The sequence below is a fragment of the Cynoglossus semilaevis genome, chromosome 2, assembly GCF_000523025.1.
Source record: "Cynoglossus semilaevis isolate Cse_v1.0 chromosome 2, Cse_v1.0, whole genome shotgun sequence".
NCBI lineage: Eukaryota > Metazoa > Chordata > Actinopteri > Pleuronectiformes > Cynoglossidae > Cynoglossus > Cynoglossus semilaevis.
In genome coordinates, this window is record NC_024308.1 from 13,785,237 (window position 1) to 13,807,545 (window position 22,309).

Sequence of the window (22,309 nt, forward strand, 5' to 3'; positions counted from 1 at the left end):
ATATATATATATATATATATAGACACCTGGCTTTGACTGTTGTTGTTGAAGAACTCAGATCTTGTGGATAATCCTTCAGTTCCTGGACTCGACCACAGCTCACAGCGTCACTCAGCCTCCGAATGTCTGTGAAGATCAAAACAATTAGCGCTGTCATTGAATCTTAAGCCAAACATAGTCTATGACATAAACATAATAGCACTCCCCTGAAGTACTCTTCTAATGACAGAGTGAAAATGCACGTAATAGTAGTTATTTGTGAAATCAAGTTCCGGCCAATAGTTTTGACCTTTACATTTCTCTGATCTTTATTTCAACAAGTGCTTTGTGATGAACTGGACGTCAACGTTCAGGTCAAGATTAATGAGTTAATTATTTAATGAATACATTTTCAAGACCCTTGTAGTCTCTAGTCTCTGCCTAGAAACACAAGATGAATAATTGTGTGCACTCTAGTCTCTGCCTAGAAACACAAGATGAATAATTGTGTTTGAATGTGTGTGCAGAGATAGCACATAAGCACACACACACACATACACACACATTCTCAATTCATTGGCATTACCTGCCTTCCACCATGCTTATATCCAAAGCCTCCATTTCCAGGTGTAAACTTTTTTCATTACAGGGGAATTGAAAACAGATAGGGGAGTTCTTTCTTTGCCTTTCTCCCAGTGATGAGTTCATGCATTTGAAGAGGAGCTTTGTCACTCGGGAATTAGCAACCCCTGCATGCACCTCCTCTGCTCTTGTGGAGGGCCTTTACATGATTTGAGGCTGAGAAGGGGGAAAGCCTACTGCTCATACTGAAGGAGGGAGAAAAAAAAAAACAGTCGCTAACATCAGAGCATGAGAGACGATGAAGAAAACCACTACAGTATATGCCTTCTTCTCTGCTGACTGGGGCAAAGTTATAATGAGCAGTTGTCAACAACCCTTTTCTTTGGTTCATTCTCCCTCAGTACATTTGGTTTATGAAATTCACACATTCTCTAGGGACACCTGAAGGAAGCCAGCTACTGTGGTTTCAGCACGTTTTATTACATAAATAAACAATTGAAGAGAGGAAACAACAAGGGATAATTACTTAGGTTAGAATATGTGAATATATTTCTGATATGAGTACCAGTATTTTCATTTGTATAATTATTGTTAGAGAGTATCCAGCAGTGTTACATGTGGAAATACACTGGTATGCAGCACATAGTAAAATGCCTCTACAGAGTATCACGTTTCTGGAACGGCACGTGACTCTGAGAATGTGTATTGGTATTTTAAAGGTAGGTGCATCCCTACATATAAGTCTTTTGCATTAAGGTGATTTAATATTGTACACACTGACTATGTGTAAGTAAAGGTCTAAGACACTATTGCAATACTTTAAGTTTGAAGTATCACTTAAAGCAATAAATGCTGTCGACGCAAGTAAACCACCCTAAATACCTATGTATTTGTAAAACAAATATTTATTCTTTTAGCAGTACTTTTAATCCCATAAAATAGATTTAGATTTATTTATAGATTTATTTTCTGGTACTTTGTTATATTATTAGAACAGCCCAACGCTTAACCGATGTGACAAAAAATGATTAGATGTGATGACTTACAAAGTCCCCCTGAAGTATATCCCACTATTTAGCACCAAAGGTTTAAAAGGGAAAGGGAGAAAACTTATATTTTGGGAGGATATATAATTTTGTTGATTTTTTTAATGAAAGAAATTGTTGTTTAGTCATTTTAACAGCAATATCTCAGGCTCATCCAAAATGACCCAAAACAACAGTGTGGATTATGAAACCCCTGAACCACACATCATACAGTTGTACGTATATATATATATATAAGTGACTGTGGAGATTAAAATATTGATTAAAAAAAATACTCCTTCTTCTTCTGAACACTGGTCTCCCTTCCAGTTTAGAACCTTTATCAACTTGGCCAAGTCTAATCCATTGATGCAGGGTGGTTTTACAATCATCTGGCATTGACAATATGCTGCTGAAAAGCAAGGCAGAGCTTTGTGGATTTATCTGCGACTCCCACGCAGTTCTTGGCTTCTAATTTTCTGATAAGGGCTGAGCATGAGTCTCCCCACCCCAAAAGACTTAACTTGAAACTTCAATGTGCAATTACAGCAAAAAGTAAATGTAGGGCTTTCCTGTAACATAAGACCACAGTGAAAACCATGGCAAAAAAAAAAAAAAAAAAAAGGTCCTGTAGTGATTCTTATTACAGGATTGTGTATCAAGGAAATTGTGTTGATTTTGTTTTAATCATCTTTTTACTGTCTGTTATGTGCAAAACTTTTTTGCACCACAGTGGCTCAGCATCCAAATCATGCTGCTGGAGTCAGTTCCTGGCCCTGACTGGTCCTTATCTTGGGATACAGACTGTCCTAATGTCTGACAAAATCCGGACAGATTAGCTTTGGCCAGGAGTTAACGAGTCACCTTCAAAATGGGGGAAGATTGGAATCTGTTACCACTGAGCTAAAGGTTCACCATGTGAAGCTCACAAGGTTGGAAAAAGATTGAATTTTAGGTGCAGGATTCTTTATTTTTTGGCTAAAACATAGATATGGTACCGGGGATGAGAACAGGTGTTCAAGGTATTCAGACGATATACATGTTATAATTGAGTTTAAGGAAAAACATATGGCTATTTTTTTATATTTTATGCAGTGTTTGCAGCAGCTGTTCCACAAATAGGAGGGTAGGTCCAAATGTTTTAAAACAGATGTCTGATTTTATTCACTAAAATACTACGTCTACTCCAGCAGCATTGTCTGATTTTATTCACTAAAATACTACGTACGTACGTTCTTTGTGTAACCTGTACTTAATACTTTTTTTTTTATTTTGCCCACTGTCTGGAATAGTCTTGGCAACTTGCTGTCTGTGAATTTACAACAACTGCTGTGTGAGACATCACACTCAAAAACTGCAAGGTATAAAACACTGTAAAGTGCCTGTTAATGCTGGTCAGTGTTCTTGTGTCTTAAACGCTTGACAAGATTTGCAGTCTGCCTGACTTGCACCCCCGCCTCCCGTCCCCCCATTTACTGCACTCAGCCCTTAATGCTGCATTTTCTACTGGAGAGAAATTGATACACTGTTGGTACCTGGGCTTCCTTTAGCGCTGGAGTAGGCAAAGAATTCACTTGTGGGCCAGTTCAGTATTGGTCACATGTAGAATGCTGGGCGAAAATATTTAAATAAAATGTAAAGAATAAAACAATAAACTTTCAAAGATAATTCAGCACATTTGCTGGTGTCCGCAGCAGATATTACAGTCAATTGATATCAGTCTTCCCCATATCTGGCCGTGGGCTGTATTTTGTCCAAGTCTTTTCTAGTGTTACTTGGAGAGCACACATATTTTCCCATGGTGCTCGGGTGTGTAGAAAAGTTTAACCACTGTGATAACTGTTTGATATTGAAGTTTATCTCTGCGTTTTTGTCTCCTGTGACATCACCAACATTCATCCCATACTTCTCATTCCGTGTGCAGTGTGTCTGTGTTTGTACCGTTTAACATTCCGACTCATCTTCTGCCACATAACGACAAAAGTCTTCCAGCTTCTCTGACTTGAATGCTAAAGCAACAGCTGTCGCCCTCATCAAACAAGGTACAGCAGCAGACAAGAGCCAGATGGTTGTATTTGTATTTATAAATACAAATGATTGCTTAAAAAAGGCATTCTTTGGCTGAATATGGAATATCTTTCAGTAACTCAAGTTAATGGTTTTAATAAGCATCAGTTCCATAAACTATCATCATGTCATTTAAATTTAAATAATGTCATTGTCATTTTTACCACGTTCAGTGTTCCGTATATGAACAGGAAAAGATATGTCTGATACAACTTATATTTAGGGATGTCCAATATAACCTTTTTGTTGATATCCTGATACCTGTATAGACCTGGTAATATTTATTTATTTATCAGTACAGACCACTCTATGAGTTGTTGGCACCAGCATTCCGCATACAATCCCCTGATTATTAAAATGCATTAATTAAATTTAAGCTGCAATGCTGCCATCTAGTGACTTTCTCTTTAAAATGCAGCTGATTATCCCCAAAACTATGTTTAGGGCACACGTCATTTCATGTGTTTTCATTATCAGAGGAAAAACTGAAACAATTTCTTACATAATTATGCTAATATTGGGCCGATTATATAGATCAGCCGCTATTATCGGACATCCCTACTTATATACCATTTGTTGTCCAAAAATGTATACAATTAAGCATCTGTTCCAAAACCACATTGGTTGCTGGGGTGGTGCTTGTAACAGTAACATACTCCACCTCCTGGTTCCCACGGCTTCTAGTTCTACCTATGACTACATCAGTTTTTGACCAATTATATAAACAGTGTCTAAGTACCACTACTGGTAGGTGAACCATAGTTTTAGAATGATTATGAGTTTATGTGTATGATTTAAAGAGTATCAATTAATACATGGTTACCACTGACATTGTTAGTGTGCCAGGGTGACCAGATGTCCCACTCTGTGTGGAACTGCACAGTGCAGGTTGTGTTTTTGAATGTCGCGCTAATTAAGATTATGTCCCTCCTTCTGATATACAATATTTTAATTTTCATATTCATAACTAGAAGCTGTGACAGTAGTGGTGTCTGTTGCCTCAGATCTGTGACTGAAACTAGTTGAACTCTGCAAGTGGACCAACCACTGGTTCCCCCAACAACAATTGTTGTGTTGCAGTCAGTGTGGTCCTAGCGGTTGTTGCTGTGACTCTGATCAGTCTGGTTGTTGCCATTGGAGGTCAAAGCAGCTGTCTGTGAGCTAATGTTTATGTCTTTTTATTATAAACAGTCTGTGTTTATAACAGATATACTGTTACTATTTAGCCCACTCTATCTTGGGATCCCCATAGGATTTAAAGCAGGAACAGAAGGACAAATGAATCTAGTGAATGTAGTCTGGGCCATTGATAAGAAACATTCGGAGGCCGCAGCCTCGCAGGTCCAGGTCTAATAAACCTTGCCATCTTCCTTAACTGTAAGAACCCAAAGGAGGTGATAAAAGAGTTCAAGACTATAAAAGGACACTCGGTCATAAATGCACAATCATAGAGCACAATCTCAGAGCTCTTGCACATTACAGGGTCTTGCAATGTGCTATATAGTATCCTCACACACTGTCACTTCACATTTATGAGAAGGAAGAAGGAACTGTTGTGGGGATTTATGGTCGACAGGTGATATAAGTCCAGCAGTTTTATTTTTTATTAATGCAAAATCCAACTCTTTAAAGAGTAACCTGGGTCGTCTCCAAAGACTGCGTAACTTTTTATAGTAATGTATGTTGGCCTTCTCCCAACCAAAAGTGCAGAGAGTAATTATACTCTTTTTATAGGGAAAATTGCCATCATTGTGCTTTTTTCAGGATGGCTTATGGAAAAAAGGAACAACATGATACTAGTAGAAATCCAATGTCAAGTCACCAGACAGTATATTAAATACATCAAACCAGCACTCTAAATCATCAGCCATACACTATTATTGTTATACATTGCTGGTATACTCAGACTGTAGACCGGGGCTCCTCAACCTCCAGTCCGTGGACCTAGACCAGTCCGTGGGTGAATTGATATGAGACCACACTGAAATAATTCATAATTTATTTAATCTAAAGATAAACAATTACTAATACTTTAGAATGAAGTCTGAAAGATGTTTTATTTTGATAAACGGCCGATCCTTAAAGATTCTCTCACAGTCTTTCAACTATCAGCAGGGCGCCACCTGTCTTTTGACACAGGCTCGTCCTAGTTGACCAGTCATTAGTACAAAAAGGTTACGGACCACTGCTGTAGACTGGTTAATATTGTTAATGAAAATGACGTGCACAAAAGAAACTCTTCACACATTCATCAAGCTGTGGTGAGTTGTCGTTTCTCATATTTTTCTAGACATTTTTTTCAATTAATCATTTTGATTAATCTCTGATTTTGATCACAGATGACAACAGGTGTGAAACATGGACTTACTTGAATGTTGATTGATGTAAACAAATCATGATTATTATAATTAATTACTATCACAGTTTATTATGATTAATGTGATTATTTCGCAGCTGGCCTATGATTAATCTGATTAAAATTTCAGTAGTGACAGGTTAGTAGATAAAACTATTCAGCGCATTATGGTGAAATATTGTTTCTAATATTCACTTGTCTTTCCCATTTGTAAAAGTCAAGTATGTTTCATCAACCTTTGTTTGATTTTCTGCCTACTCGTGCATCAGCCTTCAATTGTGACCATCTCTCCAAAAAAATAATTAATAGTTTGAGTGATGGTGTTTTGAATGACTGCAGCGTAGCAGCACCTCCTGCACATTTTACCTAATTTGCCAAATTAGGAGAATTTGGGATTTGAGTGATGTGTTTCTTTTTTCTTTTCTCGTGTTTCCCATCAAGCTACAAATTTGTCCTGTGCTCATGGAGATTCATTAATCATATTTAAAAAAAAATTGTTGGGCAGGAGACAGAGTTTAACGTTTAACTTTTTGATTTCCCATTTGAAAAATACCATGAGAAACGTCCCCTCATGAAGAGATGGTCCGTTCTTGAGGTTTTTCACTGCTGTGGAACATTTTAATCACTGGTAAACATGCTGCACGCAATGGGAAAATAATGAAGATTAAGTCAGAGCGCAATTGAGCAGGATTTAAATTAAGCTGCTGCCAGTCCTGCATTAGGGTGGCGTACAACATTAATTATTAGGAAACAAAAATGCCCCCACAGACTGCTGAACACTCTATCTGAGCCGCCTCCACTGTTTTCATCTCAGCATTGTTGAGCAAAAAATTCAGCAAAAAAGCAACACACACACAAAAACAACCGGCCCTTCCAAGAGTGTGTTCATTAATGAATTAAAATAATTATCCAGCTTCACCTCTTCCTGTTTAAATCATTACCATCATTTGTGTTGGTGTTTTAGTGGCTGTTAATGAACAGCCTCATGTACTCCATCATTATCACCTGGTTTATAAAAAAAGTCAAGGGCTATAATGTTGTGGTTTTAATAGCCTGATAATCATTTGAAATTAAAATGATGTGATAAAGTGTCACCAACAACCAGAGGGAGGCTGAGGATACTTTATTTGATTCAATTCTTTTGGCCAAGTCCTTTATTTCTGCTTTTTCTTTTTTTTTTTTTTCAGCGACATATGCAAATACAGCAGTTTAAATGAGACTACCACCTTTTTTGTGAGTTTGCCAGCGCTGTCATTAGGTAGCCATAAAAGCTTCACGCCCTGTTAACCCTGTGTAAAGCTAAAAGGCTGGAGGAGTTACAAGAAAATGATTTAAAACAGAAATCATTGTACCAATTGCTTGTCCTGTCTGGCTCCTACTCTGTACAAATTGGGCTCCAATGCAAAAACTAACAGTTATTTCCATAAAGCCATAATGAGCAGCATGTGTTTCTTACAGGCTAAATGGCTCCAACTGTCAGTTTCTGTGCTTGGTTGTTTTTCTACGCTCTAGTTTCCTGGGCAGCTGACATTGTCCTGAAGTAACTTTCATCAAATGTTTAAGTGAAGTGTGAAAAGACAGCTTAAAGTCTGTAACAGCAGCTTTAGCTAATGCTTACAAATCCCTGATTTTCTCTTCGTCTCTTCTGAAATTGATCATTGGGTAAGAATCACAGTGCAGCGATAACCACAGAAACGGGTTTGAAATAAGGATGCACAGATACAGATGCTGTGTCTTTATTGGACCTACATTTATGTCTTTGAAAACATGCTGATGCAGCCACACCCAATGGCCTTTTCTCACAACCTGCTGCCAAGTGGTTAGCATATAATCCCCATGTTTCACTGGAAACTACAGTGCATTACAACTGAAATGTAGTTACTGCTGCATTTAACTGCCATTACAATCAATGAGCGCTGAGCCATGGCTCACCACGCCACAACATTCTTTGTAGGTGGCAAATCTGGTGGTTTTTTAATTTCTCTTCTATATCTGGCTGCTGTCGCGTCAACCTCAACAGATCAGATCACACCAGGTCACACCGGAAATTAGACGCGGTATTAGTGTCGACTTTTTACCGACCTTCAAAATAAAACACAATCAGATCATATATCTGAACCCTATACGTCAATCCTGGTGACATCAGGTCGGATGTCAAATGGCCAGAGAGTCACATTGTTGATTTTCACCATGGACAATGACAGCATCATTATGAAGTACGAGATTCAGAGGAGGGGGTTGGACAGAGGAAAGGTTATTCTAATACATTTTATTTAGTCAGCAGGTTGATTTGGACTGTATGGAGGTCGTCAAGCCTTATAATCTAACACAATCATGCTGAAGATTTTAGGGTTAGGAGTTAGCAATCAGGACTCTTCGGTGTTCTACGTGAAATAAAGATATAGTTTTGTATTAGTGAAGTAGCACCTGCTGGTCAATTAGGAAAAAGTCTGATTTTGGTTTTACAGACAGATTGACTAAAATTATGTCCAGATCTGGGAGCTAAGTGAACCTAATCCTGTTTTCGTAATCCTATACTTGCCTGTGTGTGTGTGTTCCCCACAGTGATCCATTTTCTATCAGATCTGAACTTGATTGGATGTCATTATGGTATCTATTGGTTGGTGAGATTAAAATTTCTTGATGTATTAAATCAGACACCAGAAGACGCTGAAGGAGAGGAAGAGGAGAAGAGGCTGCATCTCCATATACTCCCAGCCACATACAACACGTACTCTAGTATTACACCCTTCCTCCATGCTTGTGCGATATTTTCTGAGGCTGCAGAGTTCATGACCTGCAGACATTACCATAAAAGCAAATTCATGTTTTTCAGAGTCATTTTCTAAACCCAGCCACATAAATCCCATAATTCACCCTGACATGCTTTCAGGCAGTCATGTGTGCCACATGACCTCCAGCAATAAGTCCTAAAAGGTGACCCTTGTGATTTACACACATCTGACATAGCATTCTCAGTAAGAGGCTATAATAGTATGCACAGTTGGATTCCCCAACATACTGTACACACTGAGGTGTGAGTATGTGAATATACATATGTGTGTCGAGCAGGGGTGTGACAAATGGGGTGTGTTTCATAGTGAGGAAGGAAAAATACCAATAGTTCAGGGACACCCTGTGTGCCCCTGAAAATACCAGACAATTCTCGTTGCATTTAATTAGATCAAAGTGTGAGCCTGTCGACGACCGTGGGAGTGACAAGTTGTTGCTCATGGATGTCGCCCACTGCACACTTAATTAGCGATGCTTATTGATAAATTATTGTCATTAGACCTGACATACACACATGACAGCAAACATTAGCCAGCTAACTTGAAACGTTAGCCTATCTGTCTGTCTGTCTGTCTGTCTGTCTGTCTGTGTATCTATCTATCCAGTAAATACCAGAAATTATCTTTATTATATGTGCTTAATATCATCAGCAGAAAAATTAAATTTAAATAACCAACATTTGACAGTTTGATGTGAGCTAACCCAAGAAAAACTAAGAACAGACAACTTGAAGAGAACTGTAGCTTATTTTTCAAATATATCCTTTCAGTTTTACATGATTTGAATGAAAGAGATGTTCGAGGTCAAAGTAAATTTACATGTTAGAGCCAATCACGTCCACATTTCTTATGCCAAAGACCTTTAAACTGGTGGTTGGATGGAGAAGGGACCCTTCTATATTACTATTTTCTGACTGCATTCAAATCAGGCATTAAACACACATAGTTCCATCAGTGATAAAATGGGAGAAAAACATCCATTTCCTCTGGATCTGTTTGGCGTTTTTAGTCCCCGAATGACAAAAAAAAAAGTTGAGCAGAGCGGAGCAGCCTTCAGCTCTCTGAGGCGTTTGAATAAATACTGGTTTGACAAAAAATGGGAGAAGTTGGTGAGTGTGGCACAGGCACCATGGCTGTGAGCACTTGTTTGCACCATCTTTGGAATTTTTTTTGAAGTCTGTGCAGTTTGACAGTCCAGTCAAAATGTGTAAACATCAGCAACCTTTCTCAAAAATGCAAGAAAGAAGGAACAAGTTTAAAGTCTGTAGTCAGCCAGATGTGCAGAAACGGAGTTCCCACTTTCTTAAGCTTCGAAATCTCTGCCATTGTTGGATCCGCTGGTCGTATCTCTCACTCCCTCGCTCCATTCTGTTATTGGAAGGTGCATTTTTCTATTTCTCAGCATTAGCATCAGAATATGGCTGGGATGCCGTATTCAAGCATTTCTGCAGCGGGCGAAATGAAAGGTGACAGTCTGACCATCTTCAGAAGTGAAGCCTAAAACCTTATCTTTAGCCACATTTTGCACATTCAGCAAGGAGCAAGTCATTAGATGTGAGTCAGGAAGTCATTTTTCTTCTTCTCTCCTTCTTCTTTTTAGGGGAAGCCTTTCAAAAACATCTGAGTAAGACACATGAGTCACTTTGTACAGTCTTTTCTTTGCCATGTTGTTTTCTTTAGATAAAGAAAAAAGAACAAGAACAGGAACTGAGTGAGAAAAATGTAAAGATTGTGAGCAACAGTTTGTAAAGTATGTTTTATAATCCAAAGTGACTTAAAGGAGGATGATTATCAATCACGCTACAAAGAGGAACTCTCGAAAGGAGACCAGAAGTACTGGAACGTTCTAGGACTGCAAGTGCTTTCTGGGAGAGGACAGACAAGAGGCAGAGAGAGTGTGCATCTGAGCATAACGTGGACACACATGAAGGGGGATACATTTGGTGGCACAAACTTGTGTGTTGAAGTAGAATTATCATTTTTAACTCAAAAAAAGCTCAAAGCTCAAAATAAAGCTTACAACTGCTATGCAGTTAGACCTAACAGTGACGGATATATTACAGTAAATACAGGACAATATCATGACCATATAATTAGACCTACTGTATACAGTAAACAGGGACTGACTGATATTTAACCTCAACACCTTCATTTACTCTTACTCTCACGTTTGTCTTGTAGATTTCATATAAAGAATAACAGTATGTGAATCAAGATGTATCTGTTTAACTCTTCACATCACATTTAAAATCATGCAAAAATAAGTTCTGCAACTACAATTGTTTTTAGAAGACCCTTCATTATACTTTTGTGTATTTAATATTTAAGTTCACATGACGGTTACATGGTTACAGTCCTTGCAGTACCTCAGTTGACCAACTGGGGCCCGCTGTCCCTATGTTGAAGACATTTTGTTCAAAGGGCGTTTGATAAAGAGACAAGTGCACTTTAAAAAAAAAAAACGTATTATCATTTAATTGATTTTAAAAAATGCAAAAGTAATCATTTTTATTATCGACAAGAAATCGACAATTAAAGCGAAGAAATCTTCTATAGAATGGCTTTGAAGTTCCATGATTATATCCATTATGTGTTTTTTAGAAGTCTACATTTAGACTTTTTTTTTCAAAATGTCTCTTTTGTCCCATAGTTCTGCCAATAATCCATCAGTGTCACCAGAGTCTGGTTCCTGTTCTTTAACTTTAAGCCTTAAGCACTTCAGTGGAGAGCCATCACCTGCTTTGTGCTTCTGGAGGTCATTTTTATCCCGGCTGCTGTTTACTTGTAAAGATTTGGGTGGTTCTGAAGGTCTGCCAAGTCGTGCCGCATTAGCTACATGTATCCATCAAAGTCCGCCCACTCCTCAGTAATATGTGATAGATTGAAATGGGTCACGTCGGCAGGAAGAGATTCTTCTTCCAAGCCCGGGCTGGAGCAGAAACACGTGTCCTTGAAGGAAGAGGTGAAAGACGTCATTTGCACAAACAGTTTAAAAACATATTTTTTATCTTAAGGCACCGACGAAGGAGGACGTTTATGTTCTGCCATTAATGGGTGCAAAGACAGGGGGCAGAAGACAGCGTAATCAACTATCCATCGTCTTTATTTCCTTCATTTCCTGCAGGTTATTAGAAAAAGTCTGTCACCTGGAAAACTTCAACCACTCTGGGAACATTCACAGTAATTTACTGTACCAATCAAAACAGTGGATATTACTTCAAAAAGACAGCATCATCAAAGACAGCTACATGTACACAAAATCCTTGTGTACATGTGAAAACCTGACGATGCATTTCCTGCTTTGGCAGAACTAGATCCAATCTCAGGAGCAAACTTTTTTTTATAAATCCATAACTGTCATCAGAAGCCCATGAAATCGTGAACAGGAGATGCCAGATGCGTTTCCTAAACACAACGAGCATAAAAAAGCTGTGGATTATTTATGAATCCTGACGTATTTATCTGCTTCTTTCAGGCACACACGCCACTTATTCAGCACACAAACCTCCATTAATCACCGTCACTCTGCACAATTAGGTGTGTGAGAGGACAATTTAGTAATTGCACACGTCAGAGGCAACATCCTTCATAATGTTCCATGACTGGAGTTTTTCGAACTGAGAATCTGTTGCTGTCCTAAACTCCTGCCACTGATTTGGTACGTGATATTTATTATATGACCTGCCTGTCCTTTTTCACAGAAACACAATTGTCCCACTGTGGACAATCATTAAAAATCAGCAGCGTTGCTTGTCCAGGATTTGGTTTTCTGTCCGTTCAATGACACAAAGGCAATTAACAGCGCTCATTACACTCTGGAAATCTGTTTTTTTTTTTTTTTTTACACGATCACCTCCGCAGACTTGGTTTGATAACAGACCTGGACGCCACATCTCTGCTGGTAAGGATAGAGATTACCCGACGACAGGGAAGCTAAACGGAGGGCAAAGGAATACAGGAAAGATAAACAAATGTAACACGAAAACAAGGTTAGAATGCCCGCGTTTGTGTGTGAGGCAGGGACGGGGGGACGAGGAGGGTGAGGTAATAAATCACACTATGGTGTAGCTTCCTCTCCTCCTTTAACAGGGCGACTGATGCTGAAAATGCTGGCACGGCTGTTCCCAGCTGGAGGGAGATTACAGTGTAATAAGACTGGAACAGTGTGTGAGTGAATCGAGACCCAGCGCTCACCCATGTACCAGGGTCGCAGGACTCTCTCTCACTTCAAGTCTACCAATCTGTGGCCAGCGAGTAGTAGTTTAAAAACATCAGTGTCAGCAGTTCTTGTTGGGCCTTTGTTTAAGTTCACTACACTCAAGACTTTACCTTAGACTGAAGTGGAAAGGAAAGGAAATTTAAGAAAGTGAACTCCTTGTCATTGTGACATTGTGACACACATCACTACACACAACAAAATGTGATCTTTGCACTTATTTAACCACCCATCAAAGTGAACAGTGGGGGTGTGTAGGGGGGACAGTGCCTCAGTGGTAACTTGGCAGCTGGTGGATTCGAACCTGCAACCTTCCGGATCCAAGTCCGCTTCCTTAGAAATGAATTCAAACCACTTTCTTCATCCTGTATGCTGTAAACCCAGGCCTTCCACGTACAATGTGAAGACTCTGGAGCTGCTGTGCAGTCATGTGTAATTCCGATGATTTTTTTTTTTTTTTCCAGCACTGAATGAGACGCAGATGCAGGTGTGAGTGGAATGGAGAGAAGGCAAAGTGGAAAAGAGCAAAAACGATCTGGGAATAAATAAATGTGCCAAAGTCGGTGACTTGTTGCTCATAGGTTTATTGATTCAAACAGACACCTGGTGTCAGCACTAATGTGTGAGGCAATTGGCAGTTTATTGTCTGGTCTGGAGCAGCCAAAAACCCAGGAAGCTGCAGAGAGGACGGGACAGGTGGGATTGATTCATGTTGGAGACGACTTAAGAGATCCAGAGAGAGAGAGGAGAAAGTTTAATTTATGGTTTCAATTAAGGCCACTTATTAATGTTAAACTCCTGTAGAGAGAAAAAAAAGAATTATTTGAACAATAAATCATCAACTGGTGCCTTTGTACATTTCTACTCTGTGATCCTTTATATGCAGAGTATATGAGATGTGTGTACTGTAGTACTACTACAGAGAAAAAACTAAGAGATTTTTAGACTGATTATTATCAGTTTGGAATCATTATATGTTTTTCTTTGTGTACAGTGACTACTCTATTGTACTTCCACTGATGTTGCTCTCTACTCTTTCGTTTATGTTTATGTTGTGTTGACTACTGTGATAGCTTTAAAGGAAAAAGCATTCTTTTTGATTGTTGCTAAAATAAATTTCTAGGATGGAAAGGATCGCTAATAATGCTAACGTGTTCCAATATTAATTCCACACATTTTATGACACTACGGGACACTGTTTATATATATATATATATATATATAATAGTTATTTTAGAACCGCATTTGTTTTAGCATCTTTTTGTGTTTATTTAGTTCTTATTTTAGTCATTTAGATGAAACAGCTCTACAGGGATAGGATTATATAATATAGAATATTAAATATTCTTCTAGACAGTGATGAATGGACACCAGTGGAGACATATTTTCTGGTAGCATTGTCACCGACAACCATTCATTCTTATTTATTTTCAATACTTAACTCTACAGAGTGCTCTTTTATGCAGATTAGCCTTGTGAAGCTACAGGTGTAAATAAACGCAGCACAATTCCAGTCACGGTATCAGGAAAGAAATGTTGCTGGGCTTACTTTCACCTATTTTTTTCTGAAAACTTATTCTGCCTCGGTTGAAATAAATAAGCAGAAATGTATTCACAGAACAAGTTGGACATTTAAGTTTTAAAAATAAATGTTTTTGCTTGTTTTTTTTAGATGTTTAAAAATGTGTTTGTCGAGGCAATTTGTAAAATAAGGCAGAGCAACTTTACTCGTAGCCTAAAAAAGTTATTTACAATGTTTTTCTTCATTTTTAATATTGATTTTTTTTTTTTAACAATTCTGCTCAGTTCAGACTGAAGACCATAAACAACAATGGTTTTCTTTGTAACTAATTGCTGGAAAAAAACTGACAATTTCACCCTGGCAAAAAAATGTTGTCAAACCTATTGTTTTCTTGCCTGAGTTATTTGCTGTCTCCTGTTTTCAGTGGATTGGATGTTTCGCTTCAGTTTTTTTTTTTCAGCTGCTGGAGCAACTTCATTCTCACTCTGTTTCTCTGCGTGTCTCAATTTCAACCCTGGACTAGGGTCTACATGTCTTATTTTCCCGTGCTTTTCTTTTCATATCATGTCAGTCCATCAGTGTACAGAGGCTGGATGGAGGAGCCAAACACTTGACAGATTCAGAGGGTTTTTTCTACATTGATGTTACAGAGAGGCTTCATGCTGCAGGAACCTGCTCTCAGGTTTCCTGCTTCTTTCTGCCTCTGGCGTGCACTGCTGTGCCTGAGTGTTGGAGACTGACATTTTCAAGGCTCAGATTGAATGAAATCTGTGAACAGTGAGCAGTGAAATAAAAAAAAAATTAAAAAAAACACGACCCACTCACTTTTACTTCAGGCTAACAGGGTATTGATTTTCATTACCATGGGGCAGAAAGAGACATTTTAACAAACTAAAAAGACAAGTTGGACATAAAAATCTGATGTGAATTTTACTGAGGAAACGAAGCAGTGTCTCGCAGTTACGTTGCAGCTGAGGCTGTGTTCTGGATCGTGGGTTTGTTGTTTTAGGAACACCGTTACTATGGCTACATGAATTATGTTGAGAGAATTATAGAATCCAATTGAATCTCTATGGATACAATATGGGTTGTATATACAACTATATATATGTGTGTGTGTGTGTATGTTTGTGTGGTTGTGTGTAAACAAGCATATGTAAATATATATACAGTACATATTTGGCATACTATATATTCCAGTGCAAACCTCTGTTAGGCCTCACGGCCTGATCCTTTATTCCATCATTTTTCTGCAACAACTGCAGCAGATTTTTTACCCCATGTCTCCCACTCACTTGTGCCAGCTCCACCTTCTAGGTTTAGACGCGGTATCGAGAATTAATTTGTAAAATGCACTCCTAGCTACAGCTGTGTCGACAAGGTGTCCCGTTCTGGATGAGACGGCACAACGCTCAATATGGATGTTGTTTCTGTCGTCCTGCAAATACAGACGCCATCCTTCGTCCTGGTGTGTTTGGATGTTCACAGGTTGTATGGACATTTTTTTTTGGACGTCTGTGGTGGAGCTGCTGAGCAAGAGCTGTGGGGGGAGCATTGACATTTCTCCTATTTAATGTTCCTAAAAATCAACTGCAGTTGACTTTTTTTAATGTATCAGTTGAGTATGTACTGTGATCTGCCGAGTGTCTTTTCTTCTTCTTTGTCTTCCTTTCAGCTGTCATGTCAGTAAAAAAACTGTTTAACTCCTCTGCCATTCACCTCCACCCTCCACATCCACCTCCTCAGCTGCTCACAGCAAGCACACTCATCATCTTTTCCAGATCCTCTGAATTCCTTCATTCAGTGTCTGGACCCCAGGGGTGGGATTTTCTCCTCCACCCACACGGCTTGCCTTTACATCCTAATGACATCATGATAGGTTTCCAAGCCCCCAAAATAACTCATTTGTCACAGTTTTTACACTCACTCATGAAGTGAATGTTGTAAAATAAACCCATTAATTGTCAGCTGCAATCTCTGGCTGCCATAAAAAAAAAAACACTCATGAAGTCAAAGCAAATAGACAGAACAGAGACAGAACTCCAGCTCATAAAGGAAATGTTAAATATTTTTGTCAGTTTTTTTAACTATAAGAGAGATTACAGAATTCATATTTCTGATTCACATTTTTTAATTAATTTAAATTCTAATCTTCTTACAATAACTGGTCGACATTAAAATTGATCACAAAAAACCATTCAAATCTGAATAATTCATTAAAATACAAGAGTAAGAATAAACCTGAATACACATTTTATTCTATATCTAAAACTCAAAATTTTCAAAGATTCAGGAGTTATGTGGTAGGTATATATCCTGCACCTCCATCCTTTAAGGAGGACCTAGTTTAGAGAGGAGGCTGTGGAAATGCTTTGTAGTACAAAATACTCAGATGTATTGCTACGGTAATTGCAAGATCACTCTGCAATAACCTTTATTCTAAGCTGTGCAGGTTTGAATTTAATATCCCTGAGAGGAAAACTATGAAAACGGCCTTGTGCTCATTACTGTAAAGCAGCAGAGGTTTAGTTCTGAGCAGCCGAACTCATCATGTTTCCACCACTTACACTGTGTTTCCCAAGCTCAGAGTGTATACATTTAAATCCCTGCATACTTCCATCTGCAGGGGTGTATGGTGTTTCCTTTTAGATTTGAGTACAGTCGCAGCTACAGCAGGAGTACAATCTGTTCTGTGTTCTGAGGAACCTGACCAGGAGATGTTTCCGCCATTAACATGCAGAAGATTCTTCCAAAAAAAAAAAAAAGAAATCTAAATTTACAACTTGATATAATCTGTGGAGCTGCCAGGCCCTGCAGCTGCATCAACAGGATTTTACATCTGTGAGGATGAAGAATGTATCACCAGTGACAAACTTCATGTAATGTTTTTAGTTTGAGTTAAATTCCTTCATTAGTACAAGAACCAACTCATCACTCAGTGATTGAATCTGATCACTCAGATTGTGGTAACTACAAACTTAAAGCTTACCGTGAAATGAACTAAGATTCGTTTGGTGCACAAAGTATCACTGTCTTTTCTATAATCAACCGCAGACACAGAGTCGACAGTGGGAAGAACAGAGGTCTTTAGTCAAGGGATCTTCAATCCATGGAACCTGAGCCCTCTATATCTCTTCTTTCCATTGGCTCTCGACATATTTGATGTTTGTAAATCCACTTTATTTACTATATAAAAACAAAACATAAAATATTAATGCCTGATGCATAAAATTATCCCGTATTATAAGTAAACAGCAGCTTGCTTGCTACCAGCAAACTGACAATCAGATTTCCTTGGTACTACAGGCTTAACACTATAGTACTGTCATGATGGAAATGTGTGGAGTTCAACTTTGAAGACCTTTACCTCTGGATTTATGTCAACTTATCCTCATTTTACCTTCAAGAAAAAAGAAAAAAAAAACTCTTTCCACTTTGTTATCCTGACTGGAGAAATCATAAGGAAACAACATCAGTCTGTGGACGGCTGCCAGGTTTATTTGTACGAATTTTTTTCAAACTGTCTCTTTACCTTCCAAACAACTTCACTGAGTTGGCAGAGGTTTTTTTGTACCCCCACCCTCTCCTGAGTCCCCCACCGTCCCTGAGCTTTTTAAAGACTTTGTAAAGCAGAAGTTTATGTTGAGATGATTCGAAGATTATAAAAGAGACGGCTGGATCTTTGTGCTGGTGGAAACTCTGCAGGAACAGCAGCCGTCAGAGCAGGAGGAGGGCGGTACTGGGCTCCAGGTTTGATTGGTGTCCAGTGAAAGAGAGCAGAGAAGTGGGGTCACTCTAAAGAAGTTTTTTTTTTTTTTAATCTACCTGCAACTCTCTCTGGTTTCTTTGAATTTTTGTGATTTTCACCTACACTCTGAGTGTGTCTGCCATCTTTTCCCTGAGGAGGTGACGGAGGTCTGGACACCATGGCAGCCGACACAGTAATTGTTGTCTTGACATTTAAGATTTTCTTTGAAAAGATGAATAAATAAGAATAAGACTGAAGATGTGAAAATACTCTGACATTCGGCTCTGGCTTTTAGGTAAATTAAATACAAAACGACCTTTCATATTGAACCATTTGCATTTGTTAAGATTGCATGATGGGTTTATAACTACGTAAATTTAAACTGGCTCTAAATTTTTAATCTTATACAAAAAATAGAAATGCATATATGTTTATAGTAAAATATAAAATAATAAATTAAATATAATTTAATCTAATCTAATCTATTTAATCTATGTAAACATATAGGTTTGCATATGTACACAAGGTATTCATATATGTACATATATAATATATAAATTAATATGCACATATATGTATAAATGTGCATATGCATTTACACATATAAACATAATCTAAAAGAAAAATGTAGATATAGAACTATATTCAATTCAGGTACATCGTTTACAGAATGACAATACAGAAATAACACAAAGAAAATCATATAATAATGTTATGTATATACTTTAAATATATATTTTTTTATTTTGACGAAAGTGTAAATGTGGGTGTGAATGGTAGGAAGATTTTTCCCCAAAGGGTTCCTGCTCTTGTGATGCAATATACTCCAGGCCTGTAGGTGGTGTTAATTAAACAGACTCAACTTCCAGTCAAGCTCAGGGGAGAGCACTTGGCTTCACCTGACTCTACAACAAGGTAATGGCAAAGTTTTTCTAATGAATCCTGTTGTTTCGGAGTTTGTTTTTGAGCTGCTGCTGTGGTTTTACTGATGTTTCAGTCAAAGGAAGAAAAGAGTTTCAGATCAGTGGATCCAAGTTCCTGTTTGTTTGGATGCCGTGTTGCCATGTGGTGTTTGCAGGAAGTGGAAATAGTTCTGTGTCTGTTGTTGTCTCTTTTTAAAACATTTGTCTTCCTCTGTTGTTGCTGTTGATTTATGTACCTCTGGTCAAGGCTGTTTTCTGTTGAGCTTTTAAAGCTGAGACTTTGTTGAGTCAGAACCAGAACCGTGCTGCCTGTACTCTGTTGGACACTGATAGATTAAAACATGTACGTGAAGCTGAGCAGCAGTGGAGAAAGTCTCAGCGTGGGCAGCAGATGTCTCTTAGTCCCTCTTTAGTTGCCCACTGAATTCTCAGGGAAACAGCTTGTGACCTTTCCGGCAGAGAAAATGTAGTTGTCTGAAATGACAGGGGAGAGAAATCCTCCCTCATGTCTTGTCTCCTTAAAGTACAACATTTGTTTAAAATGACTGGAGTGGAGCTTTTAGAATGCACTTCCAGCCACCGTTGGAGTGATGTCACTGAGTTCAGTCTCTCAAGTATTATTTCCAGGAGTTAATTAGCAGTAGACAACGATTAATTTTCCCGCGCAGGTGTCAATAGCTCCCAGGTTCTTAATCACTGTCGTTATTGCTTTGTATTCTTTTCCTAATTTGCAGTTTTGCTTATGTGTCAATATTTATTACACAGATAGGCTGGTGGTGAGTCCCTGAGGGTTCAGGTCTACGGTTCTCTGCTGAACTTGCTATTTATTCAGGGATAAGGATTTTTTCCAGTTTTTTTTTTTTTTTTTATGAGTTCTTTGTTTAATGGCAGGAAGCAAAACTTTGTTTTTACCCCTGAATGATGGCACTTTAATTTAGGATTTCTGTCTCAAGTTTTTGCTCATTGATAATAAGAAGTATTCAAAGGATATGAATTAAATTAAAATTTTACACAATATAATTTAACAGTGTGGATAGAAATTATTTACTACTACTACTTACTACTTACTTACTAAATAAAAATAGAACAGTGGTTTGTGCTTTGGCCTTACACTGAATTATTATTTTTTTTGTAAATAATTATTATTATTTTGGTAAGAAGCTTTATATATATATGTCTATACACACACACACACACACACACACATATTTCTAAATGGAATCAGATGAGTTACATCCATACACAACCTGTAATTTTCTGTTGTTCAACCAGGTGAAATGCACCTTATTTATGAGTGGGTGGTAATCTGCTGATTACAAATCCAAGTTCTGTGCATCTTTACTGATTCACCATTTATTTCCTTTATAAAACCAAACTCTGTAAAAGTTCCGCAGAAACAGACAAAAAAAAACTTAATTTTGAAAAAAAAAAAGGATTTTTTTTCTGTGATCTTTCATCTCCTCTCCAACCTCAGTTCGCTGCATGACATCCAGGACTATATTAAGAGTTTTTAATTTTGCCTTTTAATGGGACATTTCTCAGGTAATGAAAGGTCTTATTAAAGCAGACAAGTTCATTTGTTTAAGTCATTTAGGGCACGGAGGATGTTAATGACTAATGATTTATAGCTGGCGGAGGACTCGGTATTCAAGCATCCTCCAAACTGCCCCATCCGTGTCCAGCCATACTGCGGGGGTGTCAAGTTATGGAGGAAATTAGCGTCACCGGAAGTGGCTGTTTTTGACTTGTGCATTAATCACAGAGGGGAAGGTGAAGGAGGAGTCGGGAGGCTCTGTCACAGTGTTTTCTCCTGCAGCTGAGGAGGCTCGGATTTCTACAAAATACATCAGAGAATGGATAGGTAGGTATGGAGGGGGGGGGGGGGGGGGAGGAGGGGGGGAGAGCTGGCAGCCTGGAGAGGTGTGCAGCAGGGATGGCAGGTCTGCTGGGTTGAAGGGTGATTAAGAAGGTTGCAGTGACAGAAGAGGAAGGAGCGAAGGAGTTAGTAAAAAAAGATGCTCTCCTGCTGCACTTACCCCCTTCCTCTCCTCCTGCCCCCAGACCCTCAATGTTTGGAGTCTGTAAAGCTGCTCCTTTGAAATTTCATCTTTAGAGACAATGCGGTGAAATTTTGCGAGTCTCTTCAGAAAGAATCTTTGAATACATTACAAAAGGACGAGATAGGAGAGCAGTGAGACACAAAGACAATCACACGGCCCACGCTGGCTACGCCTCACACTCCGTCAGAGGAGCAGATGGGCCGTGCAGCTTTTATTAGTGCCCTTGTTCGCTGCGTGGCTCTGCAGTATTCACGTCTCGTCTTTTGCGTGCCTCCTCAAGTCAAAGTTAGTTTGGTCACTTCACTTTGACAAAGTCAAAGAGTCATATGATCATTTGTTATGAGCCCGCCGTACAGCGGCTGGCTGGGTCAGCAGAATCTGCGGAACACTGCGAGACCTTGGCATCGCTTTTATTTTTCCATATCTTCAAAGATAAGCAAGTCTTCAGCGGTTTGATTATATGGTAATGTGCTCGCTCCATTATTATGATTTTTGGGATGTGGTTAAATCAATTTCCGTTCAGGCATGAGGAGATTATATCGCCTTTCTATTAAATTTTGTCAAATTTTCAACTTCTTTCCCTCTTTCCTTCCCATCCTTATATTCATCCCCTTTAACTGCCTGTCAGTTTGCATAAGTGCACTCATGCAACATTTAATTCAACATTTACAGGCGAAGCAGAGTCACAGATGTGACACAGAAAATGTGAGCGCTCGGCAGGAAAATATTCACATGCAGGCACAGGGAAATAATAAAAAAAACAACCCACGAAGCCTTTCTCCTCCCTTTCCTCTTCCTTAAAGTGATATTCTATAAAGTTTTGATTGAGGGGGTAAAAAAACAGCTTTGAATGTGTAAATTTATGCTGTGGCTCATATTGTTGTTGCCATGACCGGGGATTTGTGAGTCAGACGAGGCATGAAAGTTTGATCAGAACTCAATGGCTTCACTTGAGGAGTTGGTTAATTCAGGGAAAGGAGCAAAGAGGATAGAGAGGCGCCTTTAGTGTGAGTGATGTGAGAGCAAATTATCTCCTGTC

The 22,309-nt window shown here is 38.6% G+C and overlaps 1 protein-coding gene and 1 long non-coding RNA gene across 2 annotated transcripts in view; both read left to right on the forward strand.

Moving 5' to 3' along the window:
- The window catches only part of LOC103399890 (1-phosphatidylinositol 4,5-bisphosphate phosphodiesterase gamma-1-like), a 784,699-nt gene that overhangs the window by 489,325 nt on the left and 273,065 nt on the right, over positions 1-22,309 (forward strand).
- Positions 19,147-22,309, forward strand: part of LOC112488385 (uncharacterized) — a 95,950-nt gene continuing 92,787 nt past the window's right edge. The window contains exon 1 of the long non-coding RNA XR_003052385.1: positions 19,147-19,202. This is a non-coding gene — a long non-coding RNA (uncharacterized LOC112488385). The remainder of the gene's footprint in view (positions 19,203-22,309) is intronic.